Below are 27,322 nucleotides of genomic sequence, written 5' to 3'. Positions count from 1 at the left end.
ATTATGAACACATTTCCACAAAAAATAAGATTTTTGGAGGCAAATTAGCCTTACAAAACCTTAGCCAAGGAAAATTAAGCTGAGTTGCACAGTAAACTGGATCATTAGTTGCATTATTAATCACCCTATAGGCAGATTTAACAGTAAAGATACCATTTTTAGTAGGATTCCACATTAACTTATCAGTTCCTGACATTGGAATTCTAATTTTTGTAATTTTCTCGACAATATCATTATCCCACATCATATGTAGAATATCAATGTTCCAAATTTTTTGCTCATGTATTATCAATTAATAAACTGTCTTGAGATTAATTGATCTAAACTTATTACTGACCTTATGATTCAACTCAGGAACCCAAATATCATCCCATATAGACACACTTCTCCGATCCCCTATTTCCCAACAACAATGATCTCTTAAAACTTCTAGACCCTTGCAAATACCTTTCCAAATAAAAGAACCATTATCATAAACACAATGTAAAGGATTAGCATTGTGAAAATATTTATGTTCTAAAATTTTAACCCATGGGGCATTAGGTTCATGGATCATTCTCCATGCAAGTCTAGCAAGAAGAGCCACATTCATATCAGCAGTGTTTTTTAGGTTCAAGCCTTCTAGCACCTTCGGCTTTGAAACATCATCAAAGTTTTTTAGGAAAACTGCTAAATTATGAGTATCTAAGGAACCTAAAACTGATTGAGTCATAACAGTTCTGGTTGGATGATTAACATACTTACCCTTCCAAGTAGCTAGCGAGAAAGTCTTAGTTTTGTTTCTCTGAATAATTAATGGAACTCCTAAATACTTATCATTGAGGGCCAGCTTCTTAATATTTAATAAATCAGTGATACTGACCTTGACAGAATTGTCTAACTTGGGGTTAAAAGCAATAGCTGATTTGTCAAAATTAATTGACTGACCTGAGTAAGTACAAAAGTCCTTGATGATGCTTTCTAATTTCCTAGCATTAGCCATATTAGCTTTTGTGGATATGAGACAGTTATCAGCAAAAAAATAGATGACTTATTGTCGGACTGTCTCTTGTCACTTTAATGCACTGCAACAGATCATTGTTCTCAGCATTAATTAGCAATCTTGAAAAGAATTCCATACAAATAATGAACAAATAGGGAGACAAGGGGTCCCCCTGCCTTAGGCCCCTTGTAGGATAGAACATTTCACCTGGAGAACCATTGAGCATAACTGAAGCTGAAACAGTTGAAACACACTCATAAATCATCTTACACCAATCCTCATGAAATCCTAGCTTTATAAGAATGTCATACAAAAAATTCCACTCAATTCTGTCAAAGGCTTTTGACATATCAAGTTTTATAGCCATTAGACCTTTCTTAGTAGATCTACACTTTCTCATACTATTGACAAGCTCATGAGCTAGAACTATGTTGTCAGTAATCTTTCTAGAGGAGAGAAAAGCAGCCTGATATGGACTGATAAATTTATCCATAACTTTTTTAAGTCTAGAAGCTAGGAGTTTACAGATAATTTTATAAGACACATTACTTAAGCTAATAGTTCTAAAGTCAGAGGCATGCTTAGGACAATTTGATTTAGGAATTAAGGAAATAAAACTATGATTCATCTCCTTTAACAAGTGTTTTGAGTGGAAAAATGATTGTACAATTTTAACAGTATCATTATCAACTACATCCCACATTTGTTGGTAGAAGCCTGGGGATAACCATCTGGTCCAGGTGATGTCCATGGCTGCATCTGAAAAACAATATCCTTAATATCCTCATAAGAAGGAGATCTAATTAGAGCATCATTATCAGTATCATAAATACAAGGATTAATCCTATTAAGCAAAGTGGCAGGGCTAGGAGGATTAGAAGTAGTACTAATATGTGAGAAATGGTTTCTCAATTCCTCAGCAATACTAGCCCTGTCAGTTAACCAAATTCCCATTTTCTTTTGAATAGTGTCAATTTGTGTCCTTTTCTTTCTAAACTTAACCTTGTCATGGAAATATTTAGTGTTTCTATCATCAAACTTCAGAACATTTTCTTTTGCTCTCTGCATATAGAAATCCTGCTGAACATCATACCGGTGATTCAAACTTTTCTCAGTTTCTCTAATTTGGTTTAGATTATCCTGAGTATTCATATTACTATTCAAACCATCTAACTGTTTCTTAAAAAAGTTTATCTTAGTTTGAATATCTCGAAAGGTATTAATATTCCAGTCCCTAAGGACATACTTAACATTCCTTAAAGATCTAGTAAGCAAGAAAGCATGTGAGCCTCTATCAGAAGTTTTCCAATTATCACTAATAATATCCTTACAAGCATTATGCATAACCCAACATCTGTTGAACCTAATTGGTTTCTTAGTAGTGTTGTCTTCTATAGTACTGACAAGAAGAATTGGACAGTGATCACTACCTGTTCCTAACAGATGATAAACAACACAATTTGGGAAAAGACTAAATTAATCATGGTTACCTAGTTCTCTATCAAGCCTCTCTAAAATCAAATTAGAATTATCCCTCCTATTTGACCAAGTAAAAGGATTTCCAATAAACCTAATACTGGATAAATCAAGGAAATCTAGGTGATCATTAACCTCATTAAGTTGGCCTTGGGAAACCAAATTTCCCCCTGATTTCTCATCATTACTTGTGATGAAATTTAGATCTCCTATGACTACCCAAGGACATTTAAATCTACCAGATAGACCAGTTCAAAAAACCCATTGTCTAGCAATCCCAGCATCATCAATAAAACCATACATACAAACTAACAAAGTTTTCCCACTCCTAGCATCAAATTGCACAGAACAAACAATAAAATTTTGATTATAGTCATCAATATCTAGGACTATACCATCTTTCCATAGCAAAAATAACCCTCCAGACAGACCAATGGGATTCACATAGCAATAATACGGATAATTCAGCTGTTTAGTATTTCTCATCATTTTTATATCCCTATTTTTAGTTTCGGCAAGGAACAAAATATCTGGATCATTATATCTAACTAGGTCTCTTAAGTGGTACCTAGTATGTTTATTCCCAAAAACTTGGACGTTCCAAGACATGATCTTCATTCTGTGCTTAATAGAGATGGTGTTCTCAAAGTAAATCAAATGGCTATTTCTGAGAGAATCGGGCAAATTGAAGCAAACAATGAAGCAACCGAAACAATCACAAAAAAATAAAACCTGCAGACAATTTGATTTATTTTGAAAGACCAAAACCTGATTATTTGCCCAAAATTTAGAAAAGGATAAAAAGAATTGGGTTTTTTTTGTATACCTGAGAAGGATCTCTGACACAATCCCCCATGGGAGCATTATTCATGGCAGTTGATTCATCCGATTCCATCATTGTGCTGTGTTAATTGTTGGTCCAAATTAGTAGAATCTCGGCCTTGCATAAGGGCTGGTGGTTGAATGTGAATGTTGTGTGGATACATTGCAGGCTCAGAGTTGAGGTTGAAGTTTCTCATTCTTTTAACATGTATTGAATCTTCCAGATTACCTTCCTCTGTTGCTTCTTCCTCCATGTAGTTGGCTGAGCTACTTTGAACTTCAGTCTTCTGATTTTCACTATCTTCCTTGAGAAGAGCTTCATACTCAGCAGCAGTTTGTGAGTCTAAATAGAGCAAGTGTGATGTGTATTCACATTTTTCATCATTGTGGTCAATCACAAAACATTTTGGGCAGATGTTCTTGGGTTGTAGTTCCCAGTGATATCTAATCTAGGCATCCTCTTCAGTTAAAGTCTTCCACCAACCTCCTCTGTAAAGAGGATTTCTCAAATCTATCTCAATTCTTGCTTTGACAGTGTTTCCTGCTCTGGGTCTACAGTTCATTGGCTTGGTTGAAATCTTTTTACCTATAAAGAAAATGGTTTTATCAATTACAGCTACATTCATGTGCTCCAACTTCAAATATTTGAACTGTGCATTGAAAACTTGCTTATCAAAAACATAGTTTTTCAAAGGAATGTTGTTGTAGTATTTATTAACATGAAAAAGAACTCCATCAATTATCCAGGGACCATCTGCTATTACTTCATCTCTTTCAGCTTCATTGTTGAGTCTCACCAGCATCAAATTATGACCCATAATTCTAATCTCCTTATTTTGATATTTTACCCACAGAGAATTGATTTCTGCTCTTATCACTCTCATCTTCATTTTGGATTTTTCTTTCATCTTTCCTAGAATTCCAAAAGCCCGTTGATCCGCATCTTGATTGATTAATTGAGTTGAACCCACTGTTCTTCTTTGATTAGCAGTTAAATCAATATTTGCATTCCTTAGCTGTCTAGATAATTGATTAATTCGATCTCCGTGAGTTGAAGACATGGTGTTTCTTGAGAGTTTTGTCTTTTGACTCTGACTATGGAGATTGATTTTGGTTTGTGAATTTTTGTTCTTTTCCTCTGTATAAATATACCAGTGAGAATTAGGGTAGGGTTTGTTTTTCTTTGATAAACAAGTCAAGGATATATGATTTTGGGAAACCCTAAATCTAATTGGATATGGAAGGAAAACTGCATTCAGTTTGTAACCAAATTTAATTGGATAAAATCGGGGAGAATAATTTCCTGATTTTGAAAATTTTGGTAACAAAAGAATTGACTGGGAATATCTATAATGAAGGCTAGAATCACGGAAGATAATTGACTGAGATTTGAGAGCCAAATTTTTTTGAAATTTCTGATTGGTTTTACTGATTTGAATCAAAACTTGAAAATGGAACTGTTCCAATTGAAGAGCTGTATTAAAAAATTCCTCATACTGGTTAGACACATTCTTACTTGGAATCTCGAAATGCTTTGTTGAAGAATTATGTTTCAAACAATGAAATTGTTCTTCTGTACTACTAATTTGGACCATCATCACAAAGAAGATGGTTGGCACCACTGCTGGCCACATCACTGTTATTTTCCCAACTGCAATTTTCATGCTTTTCCATCACTGGTATTCCCACAAGTTGATTGATCAGAGATCTGAAAAATTCACAAACCCATGAATAAGATTAGGTTAAAAAAAATTGAAAATTGAAAAGAATCAAAAAAAATTTAAAAATAAGATTAGAGATGACAAGGGGAGATGAGTTCCACAATCATCAACCAAATTAGTTGAGAAGAGAAAGTATTAATCATAGTTGAAGAAAAACAAATTAAAAATCAGTAGAACAAGAATTTTCGAAACCGATTTATGGCATGAGTTGACTCAGTTATCGCCCGATCATCAGAGAGAGATGTATTTTTGGGATGATTTATTTGTTATCCATCAATCTTACCAATTTCGCCTTCACAATTCACAATTCACAATTTGTCACAATCCACACAATTTTTTTTACTTTTTTTAGCCAAACTGAGATTCACCGGAGCTTTTCTTTAACAAAATATAAGTAATTAACTACCATATTTTTTAAGACAAATAACTGGACTGGTACATCGAATTTGTTATTATCAAGTTCCTATAAAAGAAGAAGAATCCTTGTATAACTGGACTGGTACCATGGAATTTGATAACCCCTTTGGACAAACGATCAAACTATTAAAATTGACAGGCAGTTAAAAATTCAAGTACACAAGAAATCATGAAATAGCAAAAGAAATTTAATCTTTAGCTAGCGAGGTTAATTGGTAGAATCATCATATCTACGATTCAGTGTATTCGAAAATTTAAGATCTATATATATCTACGCAAAAAAAGTTAATTGAAACCCGGCCTTTTATTTAATTAAATTTCATACACCGAACATACAAACAACAACAAACGGACATGTAAACTTAAATAAAATCACTACCAAAGACCTTGAAAGTAACAATGGGCACATAATACTCGATCCTTGGTGTTCCTCTAACAAACCAAACTGTGTGTTCATGAGACGGGCCAGGCCTACAAGATATATTCAGATTCATCCATACACCAATCAACAGTGGATTCTGACGCTTTGAAATCGAAACCTGAGACACCTAACTATATCACTGTTGGAACGAACTTGTTTACTGCGACACCCTCGCTGATTGTAGAAAGTAATACCAGCCCCAGTGTAATCAAAGACATAACCACCGTGATAGGCAGCGGGAATATTTGTGCACCCACAACGGCTGATAATTGTGTTACTTCCGCTGCAACCATTATTCCTGTAAACTGCTATGAGGCTTGCATTTGCAACGTCGGCAATCAGACATACAAACACAAGAACCGTCAAAAATGAAACCAAGGTTGATGAGTTTTTGGTTGCCATATCAATAGATATGAGCAAAAAGTTATTTGCAAACTCTAAATGAGTAAACTGAAGTGTTTGGCTCTTTGAAACTGAGTTAATTGGAGTTGTTTGTTTGGTGATGAGATTATGTTTATCACTCTGTATTTATAAGCAAAATTGGTGTGCACGTTAACCCTTATTGGCGGTTGTATAGTATCCTGACATCAGGGATAGTGATAGTAATAAAAAAATTGGTGGTGCCAACAAGCTAGTCTGGTCGTATGTACGAATTGAATTAGAAGAAAGATAATGTATCTAATAAGATAACCTTAAAAATTGATAATAAACTACTATTATTCACTTCAATGATTCCAAGTCTTGATGGGATGCCATTCAATTCAAACGTAATTAATAGTAACGATTTTCTCAAGTATAAAATACTATATAGCCGTAAGAATGATAAAATAGAGTGAGTTTGGTCCTATATATATATCTAGTCAACTATTTGTTTGGCTATTTTTTAGAATATACATTATTGTTTGGACCTAGAAATGATTGTTGGTTCTTTTTTAGGATATAATTATTCTTTGGTCCTAGAAATTATTGTTTGGTCCTAAAAATTATTGTTTGGTCAAAAGTGGGGTTCTAACAACCACACCCAATATTTCGTTTAGGTAATCTGTATGGACTAACTCCAATATATTTCCAAGAGAATCAACTAGACAGTCAGACTCAATCAAGGAAAATACGTCCAACTTATAGTAGGAAAATACATCCAAGAGTTATATTTCAATTTCTCAAACAGGTATGCATACCTAAGTAGCCGGACGTGGTCTGGATTCGCCAGTATGCGAACAGGTACCCATACTATCGTACACAACCAAACTCAGTTAAATTTTCGGTCTTGAACTGTTAAGCCGGTACGCATACGTGTATGCATACTAAGTTCTCGGAATCCAACTATCAAACCAGTACGCATACGGGTATGCATATTATGGTTCCCGGACATGGAATAACTTACAACAGTTAGTATACAAGTACGCATACTGTGCTATATTCAATCAATGGTTAGTCGTTCTAAACTCCATGTTAATCATTGAAACATTCTTGCAAAACGTGAATAGCTGTCTCACACAAACTATTAGCTTCAAAGCAATTTTCAAGTGATTAATAGATCAATACGAAATATTCCGAGCCCACATCAAATGACTGTATCACACAAATCATGTAAGATGTTACCAGGCGATTTTCACGTGATCATCCTTTGACTTCCGTCGAGAATAAAAGATGAACTTGGTTAAAGCGAAAGATTACCAACACATATTTTGAGAAATATGTAAGCGAGTTAAACTCATCTTGAAATATCAAATGTGTATAAAATAAAGTCTATATAGCTATACGACTTTTGTCTCAATAGGAGATAGAATAGAAATAGACTTCTGAGTGATAGATGAGTTCAAGTCTCCACATACCTTTTGTTGATGAAGTTCCACAAGCTCACCTTATTAGTTCTTCGTCTTCAATCGATGAACGTCGTGAAGTCTAAAGCTCAACTACACATTCTATCCTAGACATAGCTATAAGTAGACTAGAAATCAAGACCTATAGTTTTGACAACTAAACTTGACAAACAAGCTTGAGATAGCAACGCCATGCGAGTTCGACCGAGCAGTGCTCTAACACTAGGGTGGACAATACTCACACAGAATGACGTCATTGATGATGTAATTGTCTTTTGGTAATGGAAAAAATTCCCTTTTAAGACCATATATATACTTAATTATTAAGAGAGAATGAAAACATTTTTAGATTTGTTTTCTCTCCTCTTTTCTTTTCCACTTTTTTTTTTTTCCAAACCTACTTTATCTCTCTCCATTTTTTCTTCTTTTGTTGATGACGATCTTCATGATGAAGATGACGATGAAGACGATATGAAAGACGACGGCGATGATGATGAAGACGACGATGATGATGAAAACAATTCTTCTTCTTCCGTTTTTTAAGGTTTTTTTGATGAAGAAGATAAAGTAGATCTATGATGGAGATGATAAAGATGATGAAGACTTTTTCTTTTTCTTTTCTGATGTTATTGTTGTTGTTGAAGATGATGAAGATTTATGTTTCTCTGATATTTGTTCTTTGATTTCAAATGAACTTTTCAATTTTTATGAATTTTTGTTGTGTGTTCATGTTGAAGAATGAAATCTGTTTTAGGTCTTGAATTGTTTGATGTTCATTCAGAAGAATGAACTCTGTTTTAGATCTTTAATTGTTAGATGTTCATTCGAAAGAATGAACTTTGTTTTTTTTTTCTTTGTGTGTTCATTTTAAGAAATGAACTCTGAATTAGGTTTGAATTAGTTTGTTTTTGATTGGTGTTCATTTTGACGAATGAACTGTGATATTTGTTCATAATAATGAACTTTGATTGGGTGTTCATTTGAAAGAATGTACTCTGATTTTGGTTCATGATAATGAACTTTGACTGAGTGTTCATTTGAAATAATGAACTCTGATTTTTGTTCATAATAATGAACTTTAATTAGGTGTTCATTTTAAAAAATGAATTATGTTCTAGGGTTGAATCAGTTTGATTTTGATAGGTGTTCATTTTGACGAATGAACTCTGATATTTGTTCATAATAATGAACTTTGAGTGGGTGTTCATTTGAAAGAGTGAACTATGTTTTTTGTTCATAATAATCAATTTTTTAGTCGTGTGTTCATTTTTAGGAATGAACTCAAATCTACAAAAAGCATTACCAAACACCTGATAGTTCATCAAATATAATGAACTCAAATAATTATGGAAATAAAATAATTATAGAAACTAATGCTAAAACAGTATAGAAAGATAATTTTGTCCATTATATATTTTCAAATAATTATGGACCAACCAGAAAACATCTTTTTTCACTGGACCAAACTGTCTTGGGACCAGGGACGGAGGTAACAAGGGACAAATGGGGTCTCAAGACCGCACTTGATTTTGAAGTTTGGCTAGAATAGGCTGGATGTTTCCTTAATTTTAACGAGTTGTGGGGGAAAACATTGTGGTAGAGTTGAAACTTCTATAGGTAATGGGGTCATATTGCTACTAATATCGGCTTAAATCTCGTTTTATCACCCGACTAGCTTTCTTAATTTAACTAAAAACAAGAAATGGACCATATATGAGATTCTTTGACGATGACTTGGACTTAAAACGTACACTCTAGGAAACATTTGCAATAATATTATAGGCATTAGGTGGACTGAAGCAAAGTTCTATTATATCACTACTCTGGTAGTAATTGACTTAGCTAAGTAGGTAAATCAGGTTTGCAGTCGGAACTATACACGTCATTTGCTCAATATTTATAGGTCTGCCTTGAACTGATAAGACTTAAACCAGTGTCATTGCGATATTATGTAAAGTTGATAACGTTTCTTTTTCTCATCAATATAATTTTTCTCTTTCTGTTAAATTAAGTTTGTTCATTTTGATATTTTTCATTCTATATTCGAGTACCCTCTCTGTAAGCAAGTCACAGTCGTCCACTGGTATTGCGACCCATTCTAAAAAAAATCCGCAGCCTTCGGCCGCCTACCCAATTAGTAACACTCTATTCATGTTTCGATGGTTTATGCAAGTTTTTATTTAGTTTTAATACTAGTGCGCGTGGTTTTGTAGTACCTTGAACTGTAACTTAGAACTAGTTTAGAAAATCATTCGGTAAACGGCCGAACAAATTTATTTGAGCCCACGATCTAAAAACGCTGGCTCCGTCACTGCTTGGGACCACCTAAAAAAGACCAAATGGTAATTTCCCATTTCTCAATTAGGCACACATTAAAGATCGTCTTTGCTTCCAATATAATAAAATAATTAAAGATCGTCTGAGGACTAGGCGGAAGGAGCTCTTGGAAAAGGTGGCAGTTGTCTACATTGCTGGGCTGATTCCCGGGCCTATTTTTTACCTACCCAAGCCTGTCTTGTCTATTCTAAATTTTTTGTTGACTTTTGCGAACTTATATAACAAACTTTGCATCCCATAGTAAATTCTGTAGCTCCTCCCTTGCGACATGTATATACGCTCTAAAAGGAAACGTAGATTTTAACTGCACTCGGCTATGTTTATTTATTTTTCTACTTGATTATTTTCCTTCCCACTGTTCCCAGCATATATGCTTCGGCCGAAACCTAAAGCCAAAAAAAGCCAAATATAGCTTAGCTTTAGCCTATTTGGGTTTTCGGCGTTCACATTTGTGGATGCTCTAGGATGACAAGAAATCGACATCTCAAGTTTCGTAGGTCTCTTGTGCAAATTATTAATGTTTTGGATGATGAATGCAACTCGTTAGTCAGAAAGAATTAGTTAGAGTTAGATCTTTCAAATGAAATAAATAAATTTATGTGGACTTTCAACTAGGTGCATTTGTCACTTGAAAATATTTGCCACATAATATCTAGTCTTTGGCACATGAATTAAATAAACTATCACAATCTGACGTTTAACCAAACAGTTGCCATCAGTCAGCCGTTAATAATTCAAGTACGACCAGACATTAGTTTAGTGTGTTCATACCTATGACTCGACTATTACCGTATTTAGGGCTGCACATGGGTCGGTTTTGGTCGGTTTTGGTCTCACCCACCACCCGACCCACTGATGGCGGGTAACAGAAGTTGTCACCCGCAACCGACCCAACAACACAATGGGTCGGTTTTTACCCGACCCATTGTGACGGCGGGTTTGGTCGGGTGGGTGGTGGGTTACCCACCATAAAATAAAATGACATTGTCACATTAGTACATTACATTAACAAGAAACAGAGTTATGCAATGAGTATAACTGTATAACAGTATAAGTGTATAACAAAGTTGATAAAGCTAACAATAAAAAGGAACAGAGTTCAATTGTTCAAAGCTCAAAAGATAAAAGAGTGCATTACTATTGAGTATTGCGTACTATACTAAAGCCTAATATCATATAAAGCGACCAACAGCGAGTCGCTGCAAGCCTGCAAGTTTGTGGATGTTTTACCTCCGAATGGCTGAAAGCCTGAAATAAAACGAAGTCTGTAAATTAGTTACAGTAACAAAGATGAACTCAGAAAGATCAAGCTACTGACAATGACCCTTGGGCCTTGGCGTCATTACCTTGTCTAAGCCAATAAGAATCAATCATCTATGAGTCTATGACGATAGAAGAAGCAGCAAGGTCACTGAAACTGAATAGCTCTGCAAGCGAAATGAACAATTAGAATGAATGAAAGGGTAGATGAATTTCTTGAAACAAGTAAAATAGCTCTGCAAGCGAAATGAACATTTTAGTTTATCCATCCACAACAACAGCAAGTACCAACACAAACTGCCCATCAGTAGTCAGTACACCGGACAGTCACTGTAATTAGATGAAATAGTACACGGTAGCTACACAATACCATAAATTGATCATTAACGACCTCAATATAGAACACAAAGTTTAGACATACATGAAGCTTCACTACCAAAGGACCCCAATAACCAAAAGACCTCAATAACATAATGTCCAAACATAAAGCTTCACAACCCTATTTTTAGGTCGTTAACTTGAAAAACTCAGATGCAAAAAATGATTGCCCTGACCTATGCAAAAAAACTCAGCTTCATCATAATCTCAACATCCAAATTCAACTATAAGAACATATAAAATATCCTAATACTAAGAACATCAAGATAACAGACAATACACAGATCAAAGCAAAATTTGAAAAGCCAAATTTCAAGATTCTCAAACCATAGAAAACAGTATAACAAACATCAAACAGATAACTGAATTTAAGAAATCCAATTGATATGAGGTACACGACATTGTGACAATGCCTCTGACATGTTGATATAGAGATAACTATGAGTGATCTTCGGATTTCAAAAGATTTTTGTTATAGATTACTAACATAACAGGGCAGTTAACATAACAGGGCAGTTAATCTATTCACATAGCATGCATTATGTTTAGTAAACCATGTACTTTCATGTAATAAATATGCTGCAATAAAACTCACAGTATCATGAACAACAATAGAGCCAAGGAAAATTTAGACATACCAGACTCAGCAATATCAATCTCCTCCTCCTCGACGCCAAGGGTAGATGAATCCATGTTTATTGGTGTTCGTAACCAATTTTGTAACAAAATTAAGGCCTCAAGTATCTTGGGATTTAAGGAGCTTCGAAAAGGATCCAAAATTCTTTTTCCGGTACTAAATGCTGATTCTGAAGCAACGGAAGAAACGGGAATAACAAATATATCTTTAGCCATAAGTGGCAAAATGTCAAACCTCGCAGCATTTACCTTCCACCATTGTAATATATCAAAAGTAGCATTTTCATTTGTGGGTGTGTAGATCGGTTCAGCCAAGTACCTTTCTACCTCAGATCTCCCAATGTCCTCCACATTACTCAGTTGATGCTTTCGTTTATTCCTTCCCGCCATATACTTGGCCTTGCTAGAAATAGTACTTCCAAAACTCGAAGAACTTTGAGTAGAAGTGGAATTAGTCTCGCCCACAGATTCTGATGAAGATACTGCACATCTAACATTTTCTGCTTTATAAGCTGCAAACAGCTCCACAAAATTTTTCAGAACTTCTTCAACCCATTTTTCTACAAGTTTTTTCTTCATTGCTGGGTCATAATGCACAATTAAATCTTCAACAGTCACAAATAATCCATGTTCTTTCTCTCGTGGATCAAGAAGTACAGCCATAAACATCAACGAATTCATCTTTCGGTATGTTCCCCAATATTTGTTGTACTTGAGCAACATTACAGCACCCATGTGGATTAAGAAAGGGTCCTCATGTGTATTTTTCCATTCTTCTAATTCTTGACGAACAGTGCCAAGTTCCAATAAGAAAGAATGAGAAGTAACATAAGTAGAAGCTGAAAATGCAACAGTTGCTTCATAAAATACGTGTAGAAACTTAATCAGAACTCTCGCGTTGCACCAATCGTATCGTTCAGGAGCATGCACTTTTGGCCTGTTTTTTTTCTTGGCTTTCCTGACAGCAGCAGAATCTTCTTCTTCAGTAGTATCAAGTTCTTCTTCATTGTCTGATTCCAGATCATAATCAACATCAAGATCAACAGTGTCATCACCATCACCCATACTATTATTTGGTACTGGAATATCAAAGCAAAACTCTTCACAAAATGCCTTATCCAACTCACGTAGCCTTTCAAATGCCTTTTCATATCTTTCAGCAGCAACAAGCATTAAGTAAGTAGAATTCCACCGCGTTCTCACATCTAATATCAGACCCTTTTTACAATCTATTATTTCCGACTCAGCAGCCTCCGTAAACCTTTTATATCTTGCGGGAGATTTCGTGACATATTTTACCACTGCCCTGATCCTGAGAAGTGATGTATGATACTTCTTCATACCGTCCTTCACAACAAGTGCAAGTACGTGAGCCGCACATCGAACATGTAAATGTTTAGCTCCGAGTAATGCAGAACCCCAACTCTGAACTCTCTTCCTCAAATAGTCAACAACAACTTTAATTGCAGACGCATTATCAAGCATCACAGTGAAAACCTTTTCAAGTCCCCAGTCTAGCAAACATTTCGCCAAAGCCTCTCTAATATTTGTACCTTCATGGCTATCAATCAAGCAAAAACAGATAATTCTTTTATGTAGTTTCCAGTGATGATCAATGAAATGCGCAGTAACTATCATATAATTGTAATTTTGCGATGACGTCCAAGTGTCAGTAGTAAGGCACACTCTTATCTTGTTTTCTTTGAAATAACTTTTCAGATTAGCCTTCTCTGTCAAAAACAGCTTGCACACATCACGGTGTATTTTCATACGACTTGAAAGCTTAAATCGAGGATCAAGATACTTACAAAAAGCTATAAAACCTTCACCTTCAACAATTCTAAAAGCCATTTCATCGGTAACGATAAATCTAATCAGCGCTCACCTGCACGCATCTTGAGAAAAAGACACCCCAACCAACTGTGGTTCCTCTCCAAGCTTGCAAGGATGGAAGTCAAGTGTTTGTTGTCCGTCAGCTCTAGCCTCATTCATTTCATTCTTATACTTCTGACACTTATCCAAATGATGTTGGAGATTAGAAGTCCCATGTTTCTTACCATCCAAATTTTTCTTACCAATCTTGTAATTAGCCTTTTTGCAATATTTACATTTCGCTCTCTCACCATTTTCATAAATATCATAGTGATCCCATACCTTTGATCTCTTCACACCAGCATTATAATTATTATCTAATGTTTCACCTGCGGCACAAGCATGTGAAGGTTCAGAAGCTGGTGTAGATGAGCCAGCGGTACTCCCTTTCCCTGCTGATGGTCCATGCACTTGTCCAGAACGCGGTGGACGTGGAGGGGGAGGTCCCATTTGTGATGCCACTCCATGTATAATTGGAAGATTAGAAGCAGAATCATCTTCTGAGATTTCAACCATTGGAAGATTGAAAGTACTAACACCATACTGAATTGAACAAAATACTCATGACTTAGTTCAAATACCAAATAAATTAACTAGGTTGTACTAAAGAACTGAGATTGATTTAAAAAATCAATTAGAACTTGCTAGGTAATCAATTCAGTCCATACAAACTTATAAAAATTCTTAAGTTCAGACCATACAACTTATAAAAACTTCTAAGTTAAGAGATTATACAAAATTTATTGAAGTACACCAATTTAATTCTAACATGTAGCTTCAACTGAGTCCTAGCGGTAGGGTTGCCGAAGGCCTTATGTTAACGACAAAAACATCCTCTCAACAAAGAGAGAATGCACTACAAAAAAACTGACCAATGGCTACTTGATCAATGGTAGTGGCCTATTCAAATCTTTAGTTGCGTATCACTTTATGCATTTAATGTTAGTTGTCCGGCTGTAGTGGCGTAAGAGGGTGTTGTTTATGTTTAAAGCAACAAGTTCGCAATGGTTAGTTGGTCGCCATGTCTAAAGCTACTAGTATGGCTAGTTGACCAACAATTGTCACATAATAGGTAAATCCACTAATTTGAGTAGCTGCACTGTTATTAGCGAAAACATTAAAGCATTTATAATCTTGTAGTGGTTTAATAGATATTGCATTTAGAGGTTCATCTAGTAGCCAACAATATAAACCACTGGATTCTGTACCAGGTGGTTTACATGCGTAATCATTTATCCACTAACTTTTTTTTGTTTAGTGGTTCAATAGGTTACGGATATAGAATACTACATGTATTGGTAGTAGCTAACCTTGCTTGCAAAAATCTACGCAACTAAGTTTTAGTGGCCTAAATTTAGAGCTACGAGTATCTGTAACAGCCTATTAGTTAAAGCTACAATTTCTTAGCTGCTCAATTACCGATATTATCATTTATTCAATTACCATATATGTTGCCGTAATTTCTGCGGTTAATAAAATTTTATTTCCAAATTGAAAGATCGGTGCCATTACTGTCACTATTATTTAGTTGATTGCCTTAATTATCGTTCTTATCATTTAGTTAATTGCCATATGTTTTGCCGTAATTTTTGCGGTTAACAAATATTTTATTTCCAAATTGAAAGATCTGTGCCATTATTATTACGATTACATAGCTAATTGCCTTACATTTCGCCATATTTTTTTTGGGTTAAGAAATTCCAATTTAATGGGTCTGGGATGAATCTTACAAAATTACATATACTATTAGAGTGGAAAATTATTCCATGAACAAGGAGGTTTTTATGAATAAAACACTAGATATTTAATAAATTTCAAATACAAAAGATATATGTTTTTTTTTTCTAAGATAATACAGTGGTTGCGACGAATGACATAAAAACAAATACTAAAAATACAACAATGACATCATATTAAGTGAACGCTTGAAAATAAAAAAATGGCCAACACATTAAGTGGCAGTCCGACGCACACCTGACAGAAACCTTTTTCAGTTGGAGGCCTGGAGATGGCTTTCTTTGAAAAGCAGGAGGAATGACTGTCCAATACAAACGCCATGACCCATCCTAGTTTTACTGTTCAGCATCATGAACAACATTACCTCATCAATAGATAAAATGAGCGACTAAGACTGTTGTATCTTGAAGATCTGATACATAAAGTAATCATCCGATCCCTTAACAGATTTGGTTTCTACAAAGTGTAATATCCTGCACCAAAAGATTTATGAGCAATTGCTATATTAGCACACACAAAACATACTCAATAACAAAATAGCCAAACAAAATCAAGAACCGTATGAAATTCAAAAAGGAAATAACATCTATCTATAACAGAACTTCATTTTCCCTTCATCACTTAATACTAGACCGACTGTTGCAGCAATCGGGACCAACGAACAAACAAAAGCTAGAAAAAATAAAAACTAAGCTTTTCAGCAACATCTGCGAGTTTCTAAGAACTACTCATTTATGATTTATCAACTAGAGTTGACAGTGTTCAACTTTTAAAGTAGGCATCTGGAATTATAGTGTACATCCTGAAATGGTGGTTCAAAATTGAACTTTGAGTGTATGATATCCTGAAAGTATAATTTAGCTTACATCTTGAACTTGTCATATTTATCTGGCATTTACTGAAATGGTAAGAGATTTGATTAAAGTGTATGATTTCAAATAGCCAAACAGCTGTATGATTTAGTGGATTTTAGTACCTTCTTCATGTAGTTTTCAACAAGCCATGGTACTTCAGTGGAGTTTCAACTGGACTCTTGAATCAACCAAAGGTAATTCCCTTCCAAACATGTCCAGTGACCAGCTGAAAAAGGAGAGTTGAATCTCTTCACTCCATGCTGCAACACCCAATAAGTGATTAGGAAGACAGTAAGTAGATACAAATGCATAAAAATGAAGAAATTAATTTATAGTTCCTGGCAATATATGTCTGATTTATCCAATTAGTTTTTGATCCAAAATTGTGCAAAAAGCAACCATAATAGAGATCCCAAAACTTTATTGCAATCAAAATTAGTGGATTAGAGGAAGAAAAAAAGATTAAAATGACACCTGCAGCAAGCAATAACAGATATTGATATTTACAACTATATACTTTGGTGTTGCAAAGAATGGCCAAGATTCCATCATCTGGGTCCTTATATAAGTGCCTATCAATTCCCATGAACTGCAGTTCAAAATTCCACGTAGATGATGATTGCGATATTGAATGTCTTAACACCGGCTGTTTTCGGTTATGGCGTGTTTTTACGTTGTTGACTATTCCTGGAAGGACCGTAAACACCTAGGTCAGTTTATGCAAACAAACTTTCAAGGCTACGAAATTCTAAGTTCAGCAATGTCAAGAAACATAACAACCATGCTTCAAATAAGTACACCCTCACAGGGTTAAAGAATGACTCCTACTAGTCTACCCTACATACAGAAGACACATTATTACAAACGCCATAGAAAATTACTCGATTAAAACCAACTAAATTCTTTCTTTCCAATAAATTGCCAAACATTTTTTGTGCATAAAACACAAAATTGAATCTTAAAATCAAATGAATATACGTCGATAAATTCAAATCATCACATAAAATCAGTACTACAACAAACCCATCTCTTTACACGATGAAACAGCATATAAATGAAATAGAGTAATAGAGATTAGGATAAAAAATAAATTAGGATATTGTATCTTCACCATACATTGAAATCGATAGCATCAGCATCAACGAAAACGATATAACATATGATTTATAATAACCTCTTCAAATGGATTTGATTCATAACAGTGAATCAGTGAGCAGGAAAAAAAATGAGTAGCAGGAGCCCTACAAAGAATAAGACCATGGTAAGGTCAACGACTAGCGTTTTCCTTTCCGTTGCTAACCTTTAAACATCATAGAACGGATCAGAGAATAAATCTAACCATAGTCCCGGCATAATGAAAAACATGGGAGATGAAAAGAAAAACTGACCCGTAGCCGGTCTTTGATTTTAGCTCTTTCGTGGAAAAATCTGTGGAAAAAACATTCTCAAATCGTTTAGAATCATGAAGGAATCATAAATAATTGTTTCGAACAACTAATGTAAATAACCAAAACTCACCGCCATTTAAACTTCTAACAATCCCTAAAAATCTTTATACAGAGCAAAATTGAAGAACTGAAAAGTGAAAAACTCTAAAAAGCATAATTTCGGTGCTGCTGGAATTACTGAGGTGTGAGGTTACTTCGTTTTTATTGTTTGAGATGGTGCTTGTCATGGTGGTGGTGAGGGAAATGGTGAATCAGTGATGGCGGCGTGAACCACAATAGATTTTTTTGGTTTGGTGGTAATGAAGAGATGGAGAGCGAGACATGCCGTTAAGTGCAGCGTTAGGGTTTTGTTGAATATTTCGGTAAAGGCAACGCATAAAGTTTTGATGTTTGATAAGTATAGTTTTGACACGTGGATATCAAGATAATTAGTAGATCTTTTACCAACTAATCTTACCGGTTCATTTGGGGACCATGTTAACAGTCAGTAATCTTATAGCATCTCCAATGGTGGTTGTGTGTTTCCTAGGTGACAACCCAAATAAGACATCCTCATTTCAATTTTTCTTTAAATTTAGGGGGAAAAAACATTTCATCCCCAGTGGTGTTGTTTGTGATTTTTTATGAATTAAATGCATTGTTTATTTTTATTAAATTATAGATTTTATTACACCTAAATAGGATTATTCAATATATTGGAATTAATTTTAGGAAGCAAAAACTTACTAGGATAGCTTGACATTGTCAAGGTGAATGTCCAAAACTTAACATTCACCTTGACAATGTCTAACAAAAATTAAGTCATGTCATCTTCATATTGATTTAAAAAGTTGGGTTGGAGAAGATTTTTAGGGAAAATGAATGTCTATCCTATATGGACTTAAACATTTATCTTCACATACATTCCATTGGATAAGCTCTTACCAACGCATAAGATTTTGAGTTACCAAGCAAATTTAAAATCCTTTATGAGATTTTAGATCACGGGTATGGTTTTTTTACCAATCAAGATGATTTTTCTCTACGATACAACTGGGTTTGGGTAGGGCTTAATGATCAATCAAAGTGATAATTTTCCTTTTTCTTTACAATACAAATGGGTTTGGGTTATTCGGATTCTTTTTGGTAAGATGCATATATAACGTATTGATAGTACCTGATTTTGACCAAGTATATAAATTTTTGGTTAAAGTAGTCGATTTTGAGTCACCAAAATAATTCAAAATTCCTTTGTGAAGTTTTAAGTCATGAAAATGGTTTTTGATCGATCACAATAACAAATTTTGCTTTACGAAGCATTTGCCTTTGGGTTAACAGGAAGTTTTGGTGCAAAGATGCATATTATACATGGTGATAATAATATGGTTCTTCCGATCAACTCACTTTAAGTTAAAGTGGTTGATCTTAAGTCACGATTACGGTTTTGCACTACTTAATGATGCAAATAATGATTTTTCTAAAATATTTCTTTGGTTCAAGAGATAAAGGTGAGCATGGGCAGATTTTCACCTCATCCGCATCCAATCCAATACATTACGGATTCCAAATTAAGCATCTGTATCCAATCCAACATCTAACGGATTTGCAATTCAATGGATGCATGAATGGTCGGATTGGATACAAATAATCTAATGGATTTGTTTTAGTTAAAAATTTATAACAAAGAAAATAAAACAAACACAAATGACTTCTTATAAAACCTACATATCCTATATACGTATACAAATACATAAATGCCATGTACAATATCCCAAACAAACAACTTAAGAATTCCCAAATGATCCATGGTATTTTCTAGAACTATATAAGTTCCCTTAATTTAAAGGATATGGATAGCCAACGGATTTTCAAGGTTGCATCCGAGCCCGATCCGTAATCCGTTGGATCTCAAAAGTTCCATCCACATCCAACCCATTGATGAACGGTCTGGGCATTTATGTTAACGGTTAAATCCGCAGATTACGAGCCAAATGCTCACTCCTACCAAGAGATACAAAATAAGCAGATAAAAATATGATTTTGTTTACGCAGCTCGACTTATATGGTTAAACGTCCGATTTAAGTCAATGATCATATTCAAGAAATCCCTTATGAGATTTCAAGTCATCAGCACAATTTTGGTGCTCACAGTAACAATTTTTAGTTTGCAAGGGAATTGGTTATGGGTTATTAACAGTTTTTTTCTCCAGGAGATGCATATTCTGCAGATAAAATTGGACTTCGGTTGATATCATCCGATCTCATTCAAATCTCAAAAATCCACGTAAATTTATATGATTCTGAATTTTGTTAGATGTAATTGCATATCAAATGCTCAAAAATTAACATAGATTCAATTGATTCGATTTCGAACTTCATTAGATTTGACTACCTTTCATTCAATACTTACAGATTTATAGAAACTCAAAACACTCTGGATTTTGGACTTCACTTGATCCCTTTTCATCTCATCGGATAATAAAAGATTTACATGAATATTTTGGAGTTCGTTTGATCTCAATGTGTAGCTACATAATTCATTCGATTATGAATCTCGAACTGTTAGATTATATGATTGGTCAAGGTATCGGTACATTATATGGAAAGTTTCAATATTACAAAAATATTTAGTGTTTGGTATATATAGTACGACTTAATTTACAAGTATTCATTTCTTGAATATCATTATACAGACCCTGTGGATTATCAATTAATATATATTTCAGTTTTGTTTAATAGCTTTTAGTTCCAATTTAGCAACAACAAGTTTCAACCTAATCTGGAGAGATCGAAGAACCTGAGATATTTATTGGTTTTTTAGTCTGGTACCATGTTAAAGTTTATTGAACTAGAACTCACTAATAGAGGAGACGACAATAAAATTTAACAAAATAGAAATCGCAAAACTTAATTACATAGAAAGCACACTAACATTTATACTATCAAAACTCTATAAACACTAATTTTATAATCTCATTATTAATTGATTGGAGAGATTAATCAATCCTAATAACCTTTCAATGTATATTGGACTTCACATTAACATTGGACGTCGTTAAATTATGAAAATAAATTACTTTGTCTTGATATTTAAATATATTACATGAGGTTGAACAAATTACCAAGATGAATGAACTTGTACATATATTACATGAGATTGAACAAATTACATAGACGAATGAACTTGTCTTTGAATTGACTTAACCAAGCTTCTAAGTACATCTAACGTGATCAACCAAACTAAAATTTGAGAATATTTTTTTTTTGGAATCAGTTTATTTAAAATTTTAAGCATCCAATTAGATGCATTTGAGAAAGGGAAATCTACAAAAATTTGTGCAAAATTATAATTTTTTATGATGATTTTCCGATTTATATGTGTTGCCTAAATATTTTGGGCTAGAAATCGCCTATCGAATCCCTAAAGGCTAAAGCAGTACAACTTTCTGAAACCTAATTCTCAAAATTACTATTTTCTCCAGATTTCCCTTTCTCTTTCGATTCTGATTGATTTCAATGATTTGTGAAAAACTCTTAGTGGGTTTTGTTAATAGAGGCGAAGAAACCAAACATCAAGAGATCAGTTTTATGGAGTAGTTATCAGAGAAGGTTATTCTCATTATTTTTCTCGGTCGTCTTTGATTCTTATAATGAAAAGGAATTAAATTATCCATCATCCTCACCAAAATATGTTCAATCTGCTAGAAATCGTTTTTTTTTCTTAGAAAAAAACTCGTTCCTCATGTCTCTGGTGGAGCTAAAGGTAAGAATCTCACTCATGTTTTGTTGTTTCTTGAAGATGCACATGTTAATTTTTGTTTCTGTTTTTTCACTTTAATTATCATAAATATATGACGTTAACTGTTTGAAAAAATTACTCTGAGAGTTTTCTAATAGATTTGGTCGATATGATTTTGACAAACTCAATTTTTGACTGTATTTTCAGATGCAGGTTGGATTTTTTATGTAACTGTTTGAATGAGGGTTTGAAGATGATATGAACTTACAAAACAAAGGGTAGACTCACTCTAGGAAGTATTGGTAGGTTCAACACCTCGACTGGCTATTATCAAGTTACAAAACAAAGGGTAGACTGCTCATAACCACGGCTCTTGTTGTCAAGTTTGTAATTTCTAGGTAATAATTCTTCTTCAAATGTTGTCTCATGGATCTATTATCTGAGTGTGCTCAATTTTATTTTATTGCTAAGATTGATCTGATGTAATGAGGATTAAGTGTTTGCTTCCGTTGTTTCTGATTTTTTCTAGTTGAGAATATGTTATGTAGTAATTATGGTTTTGAAAATTTTGTGTAAAGCTTCACAACTTTTTTTGGCACAATTTTTGTGTGTATTCTGAAAAATTGAGTTAGGTTATCCAAAGATTGAGGTTCTAGTTATATATAACTTGTAATTTGGTTGAAGTAAAAAGTTGTGTTTGATTTGTTTGTTTCCTTTGAAGCTTAGTTTAGGAATTCTGCTTTCTCTATGGGAAGTCCGCAACTGAGCTGTTTTAAGATCCATATTTAACATATGTACATTTTTGTTAACCACTTACTATAGGTTAACAATATCTCTCACCACCATGCTTCTCCAGTTCTCCTATTCCAGTTCTCTGACCATTGCTTTCTTTCTTTAGGACTGCCGAACAATTAGTTTCCACCAATCGTTCTTCTTTTTTTTGATCGTTTTTCCACCAATCTTTCTCATACCGCTATCTCCCAATTACTAACTCACACGCTATTATCTGGACTGCGCAGTTATTAGTTGATTCCGAACCTTTTTCGATCGATTTGATCAAATACCATTAAAATCTCCAAAATCCAGGTTGTGATACTGGACTTCGTATGCTTAGAGAGATTGTTAATTGATATTGTATACTGGAAATTAGGGGTTTTGACTCTATGCTTTTCTCTACTGACAGTCCACTTCAAGTTAGTTTATTGACACTCCAAATCTCTATTTACAAACGCTTATAACCTCTTTGACAAAATTACTCTGACTGTTATCTCTCAAATATGGTTAATTCGATGTTGATGAACTCGATTTGTGTTTGTGCTTTAGATGGAGTTTGGATTCTTGATGAGGTTGTCTGAAAGAGGGTATGAAGAATCAAAGATGAACTGGAGAATATTATGAGGTAATAATCGCTTTCTTAAGTCATGATTTAGCTAATCAATGTGGAGATTTGACTGTATTTTGCGGCGTTTGTTTGTGTTGGTAGTAGGAAGATTATATGTTTTGGTTGTTGGGGATTCTGGGTTGTGTTGGTACAAAATTAGGCGTTGAGGCTTGCATGATGCTAGCACTTCAAAGTGGAATGGATCCCACGGCCTATCAATGTTGGTATCCACTTTGGAGTACTAGCAACTTGCTAGAACCAACACGAGCATGGAGAATCTGAAGCTTAATTAAATTTGGACTAAATTTGCTGACATTGTTTACTATGAATGTTTTAGCTCTGGATTTTGATAGTTGATGTTGTTAATTGTACTGCCAAAGCTGAGTGAATCTTATTATGTGTGGAGGGACGACTTGGTATCTGGCATGTTGCTTGATCCTCATGGTTTAGATTTGTAGGGTGTTTAAAAGGATTTTGAAGGTTGGTGCTGTAACATATTGCACGCTATAATTTTTGTTTGTAGTTGTGGATCTTAGGTCGTCCAAAGTTTCCTAACTAGGAATGTTGAATTATAAAGCCAAGTTTGTGTTTGACCCTCTTGACAAACCAAGGTTTCTATGTCGTTACGGTTATTGTTGGGCTACAAGGTGACCTAACCCACTTTATTTGTTTTGTTTAATGTTCTTTTTTGTCTGTGGCTTAACTCCTCCTATTTTTAAAAAGATTCAGAACTCATGCAAATGTATGCATACATGGAACATTCAGGTGAAATTCGTAGTGCCTTAGTAGAAGCACCAAAGGAGGCCTTACCTCTTGATTGTAGGCCTAGTTTTGGCACAGCATGGCTGACCGAAGACAACTTTAAAGTAGGTGATTGAACGTTCTCGAAACTGCCAGCTGATGTTGTTTATTTTGATTCTCATACAATATCATTTCATATAATTGGTAATTTCTTGTTATTCTCAGAGTGTTTTTGTGTATTGCAAGTGAACGGAACTTACAAATGTAAGTGCATACTTGGCATTTCCGATGTGGATATCTTTCGTGGCAATCTTTTCATTTGTCAAGCTAAAGATTCCTCAATGTTTGACATGATTCGAAGTTATTCCTCGTTGTGAGTGAATTCCAATCCTTTTGTTTGCTATATTTTTTTTAATATAAATCTGTTTTAGTAAAGTACGAGACGGTATGAATGAGTCTTACTTGGATTGTTATTTGTCATCACTGGGGTTTGGTTGATTCTCCTCTTGAATTTTTCACTGATGGCTTTTAAATATGCAGCGGACTGAAATTCTATCATCAAATTCATACAACTCAATTCATGCACGTTGTTCAAGTGTATACAGTGGTCAAGTTTTTATTTTTGTTTACGAGGAATTCAACCCTTTTGAACTATTTATGGAAACTTCTTCTTTTGGTTGTATGGAATTTTTGAACTATGTATGGAAACTTCTTGTTTTGGTTGTATGGAACTTTTGAACTATACATGGAAACTGAAAGTGATGCCCAGATTCTGTGAGGAAGAAACTTTTCTTTTCTATTCAATCAAAGTTTTACCACTATAGTTACTTTTGTTAACTTCAGGTGATGGAAGTTCTGGCCTTAGCCTTCATTTTTATTAAAACAAACAGAGTTTTCTTGCAATTGATATGGTAATGTTAAGAATCTGATTTTGCATTGACGCGGAGTGTTTCTATATGTAGTCGATACACATTTTAACACATCTTAATTACTAAATAACTCTACAACAACCTCATGTTAGTTGATACACAATAACATGTCCAGACTATTGAGTATGAGGGCTCACTTACAAGGCTTCTCTCATTAAATTATTTACTCTTCTTAAGTTAAGCTACTACGATGCTCAAGTTGGTTCCCAAAAGTAGCTTAATGTATATGCCTATTGTAGTTTCCATGGTTAGTTCCCAAAGGTTTAATCAACTAGGTTTACCTGTAGTTTCGTTACTTTAGTGGCTGAATAAAGAATTAGGCGACTAGTATCTTGTTGTTGGTTTTCTCCATGTGGTTGAATGTCTCAAGCTACTAATGCATTTGTTTGGTTGGCGCACATTTATTGCTAATGGATTTTAGAAACTATAGTTGCTTACCGTTTAGTGGCTTAAACCAATACACACCCCCCGTTGCCTTTCCTAGTTGCTTAAACTGTTAAGGCAACTATATTTTGCTGTTGTGGAAAAATTTTAGTTGCCTTTGGTCAGTTTTTTGTAGTGATGAGCTACAAGTAGCTTTTGCGATTCACCGCTAGGACCATTTTTATCATGCTCAATGAGATTCTATCAAACTTCACCTAAACAATATAAAAGGAACCAAAATAAGCAAAACAGTTGGATATACCTTCTTAGTTTTCCTAAACCAACTCTGATTAGTTGAATTTGTTACATAAGTCACTACCCCACCGACACCTTACAGCATAGATACACAATACAAACACATGGGAATGACAGGGATAAAAGAATTAATTATCCATTGGGAATTGCACCAAGGAGACAAACAAATGCTCATGATTCCTAGGGTGTTACAAAATTTATTGAAGTACACCAATTTAATTCTAACATGTAGCTTCAACTGAGTCCTGGCGGTAGGGTTGCCGAAGGCCTTATGTTAACGACAGAAACATCCTCTCAACAAAGAGAGAATGAGCTACAAGTAGCTTTTGCGATTCACCGCTAGGACCATTTTTATCATGCTCAATGAGATTCTATCAAACTTCACCTAAACAATATAAAAGGAACCAAAATAAGCAAAAAAGTTGGATATACCTTCTTAGTTTTCCTAAACCAACTCTGATTAGTTCTTCTTCAAACTCTAATGAACTGAACTTCAGTTCTTCAATCTTGACAAACCCTACCATGGAATAAAAAAAACATTAGATTCAGATAAACAACAAACCATAAAATGGAAAGGACATATAAAAGGAACCTAAATAATCAAAAAAATTTCATAGTTGGATATACCTTCTTAGTTCTTCTTAAACCAACTCTGACCAGTTCTTCTTCAAGATACAATGAACTGAACTTTAGTTCTTCAATCTTGAAAAACCCTAACATGGAAAAATAAAATAAAGGGTATTAGATTCAGATAAATTGAGCGCTTCCTAAACACATAAACATTCAAGAATCCTTTGAATCTACTGATTAAACTCTTCATTACTGAGTTCTAACATAGTAACATCATACCAATTCATTCCAAACTGAAATTAAAAAACAACACCCTAAACAGATAAACCCTAAATTGAAAATTACAAGAAATCACATCATCAAAAAATTACAAGTTTACAACGGTTCCTAATCTTACCTTCCGTTATTGGTTTGCTTCTGGTGATGCCGATGATCCACAAAGAGAATCTGATACTGAGCGAAGAAAAAAGAATGGAGTTGGAGACTTGGATGGAGATGAGTCTGTCTGAGAAGGAGAGAAGACTCAAAAGAGGCCGCAGAAGAGAAGAGAAGGAGATTGTGATTAGGTTAGGTTAAGTTAGGTCTTTTAGTTTTATACATCAATCCAACGGCTCTAATAATTCATCCTAGGTTAGATATAAGGGTCAGGATCCTACGTTAGTTTTGGGAGGGTGGGTGGGTCGGTTCGGGTGACGGAAGTTTCTACCCACAACCGACCCAAAATAGGTGGGTTCTGGCGTGCCTCACCCATAGTCGACCCATGCCTCGGCGGGTTGGGTCGGATGCGGGTATTTTTGGTCGGGTGCGGGTTGGGTCGGCGGGTTGGGTTGGGTATGTGCAGTCCTAACCGTATTACGACTTTGTCATTTTATTAGTTTTATAAGAAGAGAAGATTGATTTCCAAGGCGGAAGCCGCAGAACTATGAATCCATTCCGACATATTTTACCAGCATATATATTATATATAGGAGATTAATAATGTGTAAATTTCGTGGAAGGAGAAGTGCCACATAACATATGAATTACAAGTGTCTAACAAATGGGATGAATTAATCAAAAGACATAGAGGTCCAGACAAATAAAGCTTTAACGTTAAACGACCAGGATATCCAGGTTATCGA

The 27,322-nt window shown here is 34.6% G+C and overlaps 2 long non-coding RNA genes across 3 annotated transcripts; both read right to left on the bottom strand.

Moving 5' to 3' along the window:
• Positions 1-11,400: 11,400 nt before the first annotated feature.
• LOC113283854 lies at positions 11,401-26,091 on the bottom strand. The gene is made up of 3 exons (XR_003327732.1): positions 26,064-26,091; positions 25,639-25,706; positions 11,401-11,426 (listed from the first exon to the last, which is right to left on the bottom strand). It is a non-coding gene; the product is annotated as an uncharacterized LOC113283854 (long non-coding RNA).
• Positions 15,936-18,499, bottom strand: LOC113283853. Of its 2 annotated transcripts, none has more exons than XR_003327729.1 (5): positions 18,255-18,499; positions 18,125-18,164; positions 17,211-17,423; positions 16,859-16,996; positions 15,936-16,355 (listed from the first exon to the last, which is right to left on the bottom strand). It is a non-coding gene; the product is annotated as an uncharacterized LOC113283853 (long non-coding RNA). The 2 variants fall into 2 exon arrangements; XR_003327730.1 differs by having other exon boundaries at positions 17,254-17,423.
• Positions 26,092-27,322: the final 1,231 nt, after the last annotated feature.

Source organism: Papaver somniferum, chromosome 5 (genome assembly GCF_003573695.1).
Source record: "Papaver somniferum cultivar HN1 chromosome 5, ASM357369v1, whole genome shotgun sequence".
Classification (NCBI taxonomy): Eukaryota; Viridiplantae; Streptophyta; class Magnoliopsida; order Ranunculales; family Papaveraceae; genus Papaver; species Papaver somniferum.
The sequence above is the reverse complement of the archived record's forward strand: the minus strand, read 5'-3'. Positions and strand labels throughout refer to the sequence as shown.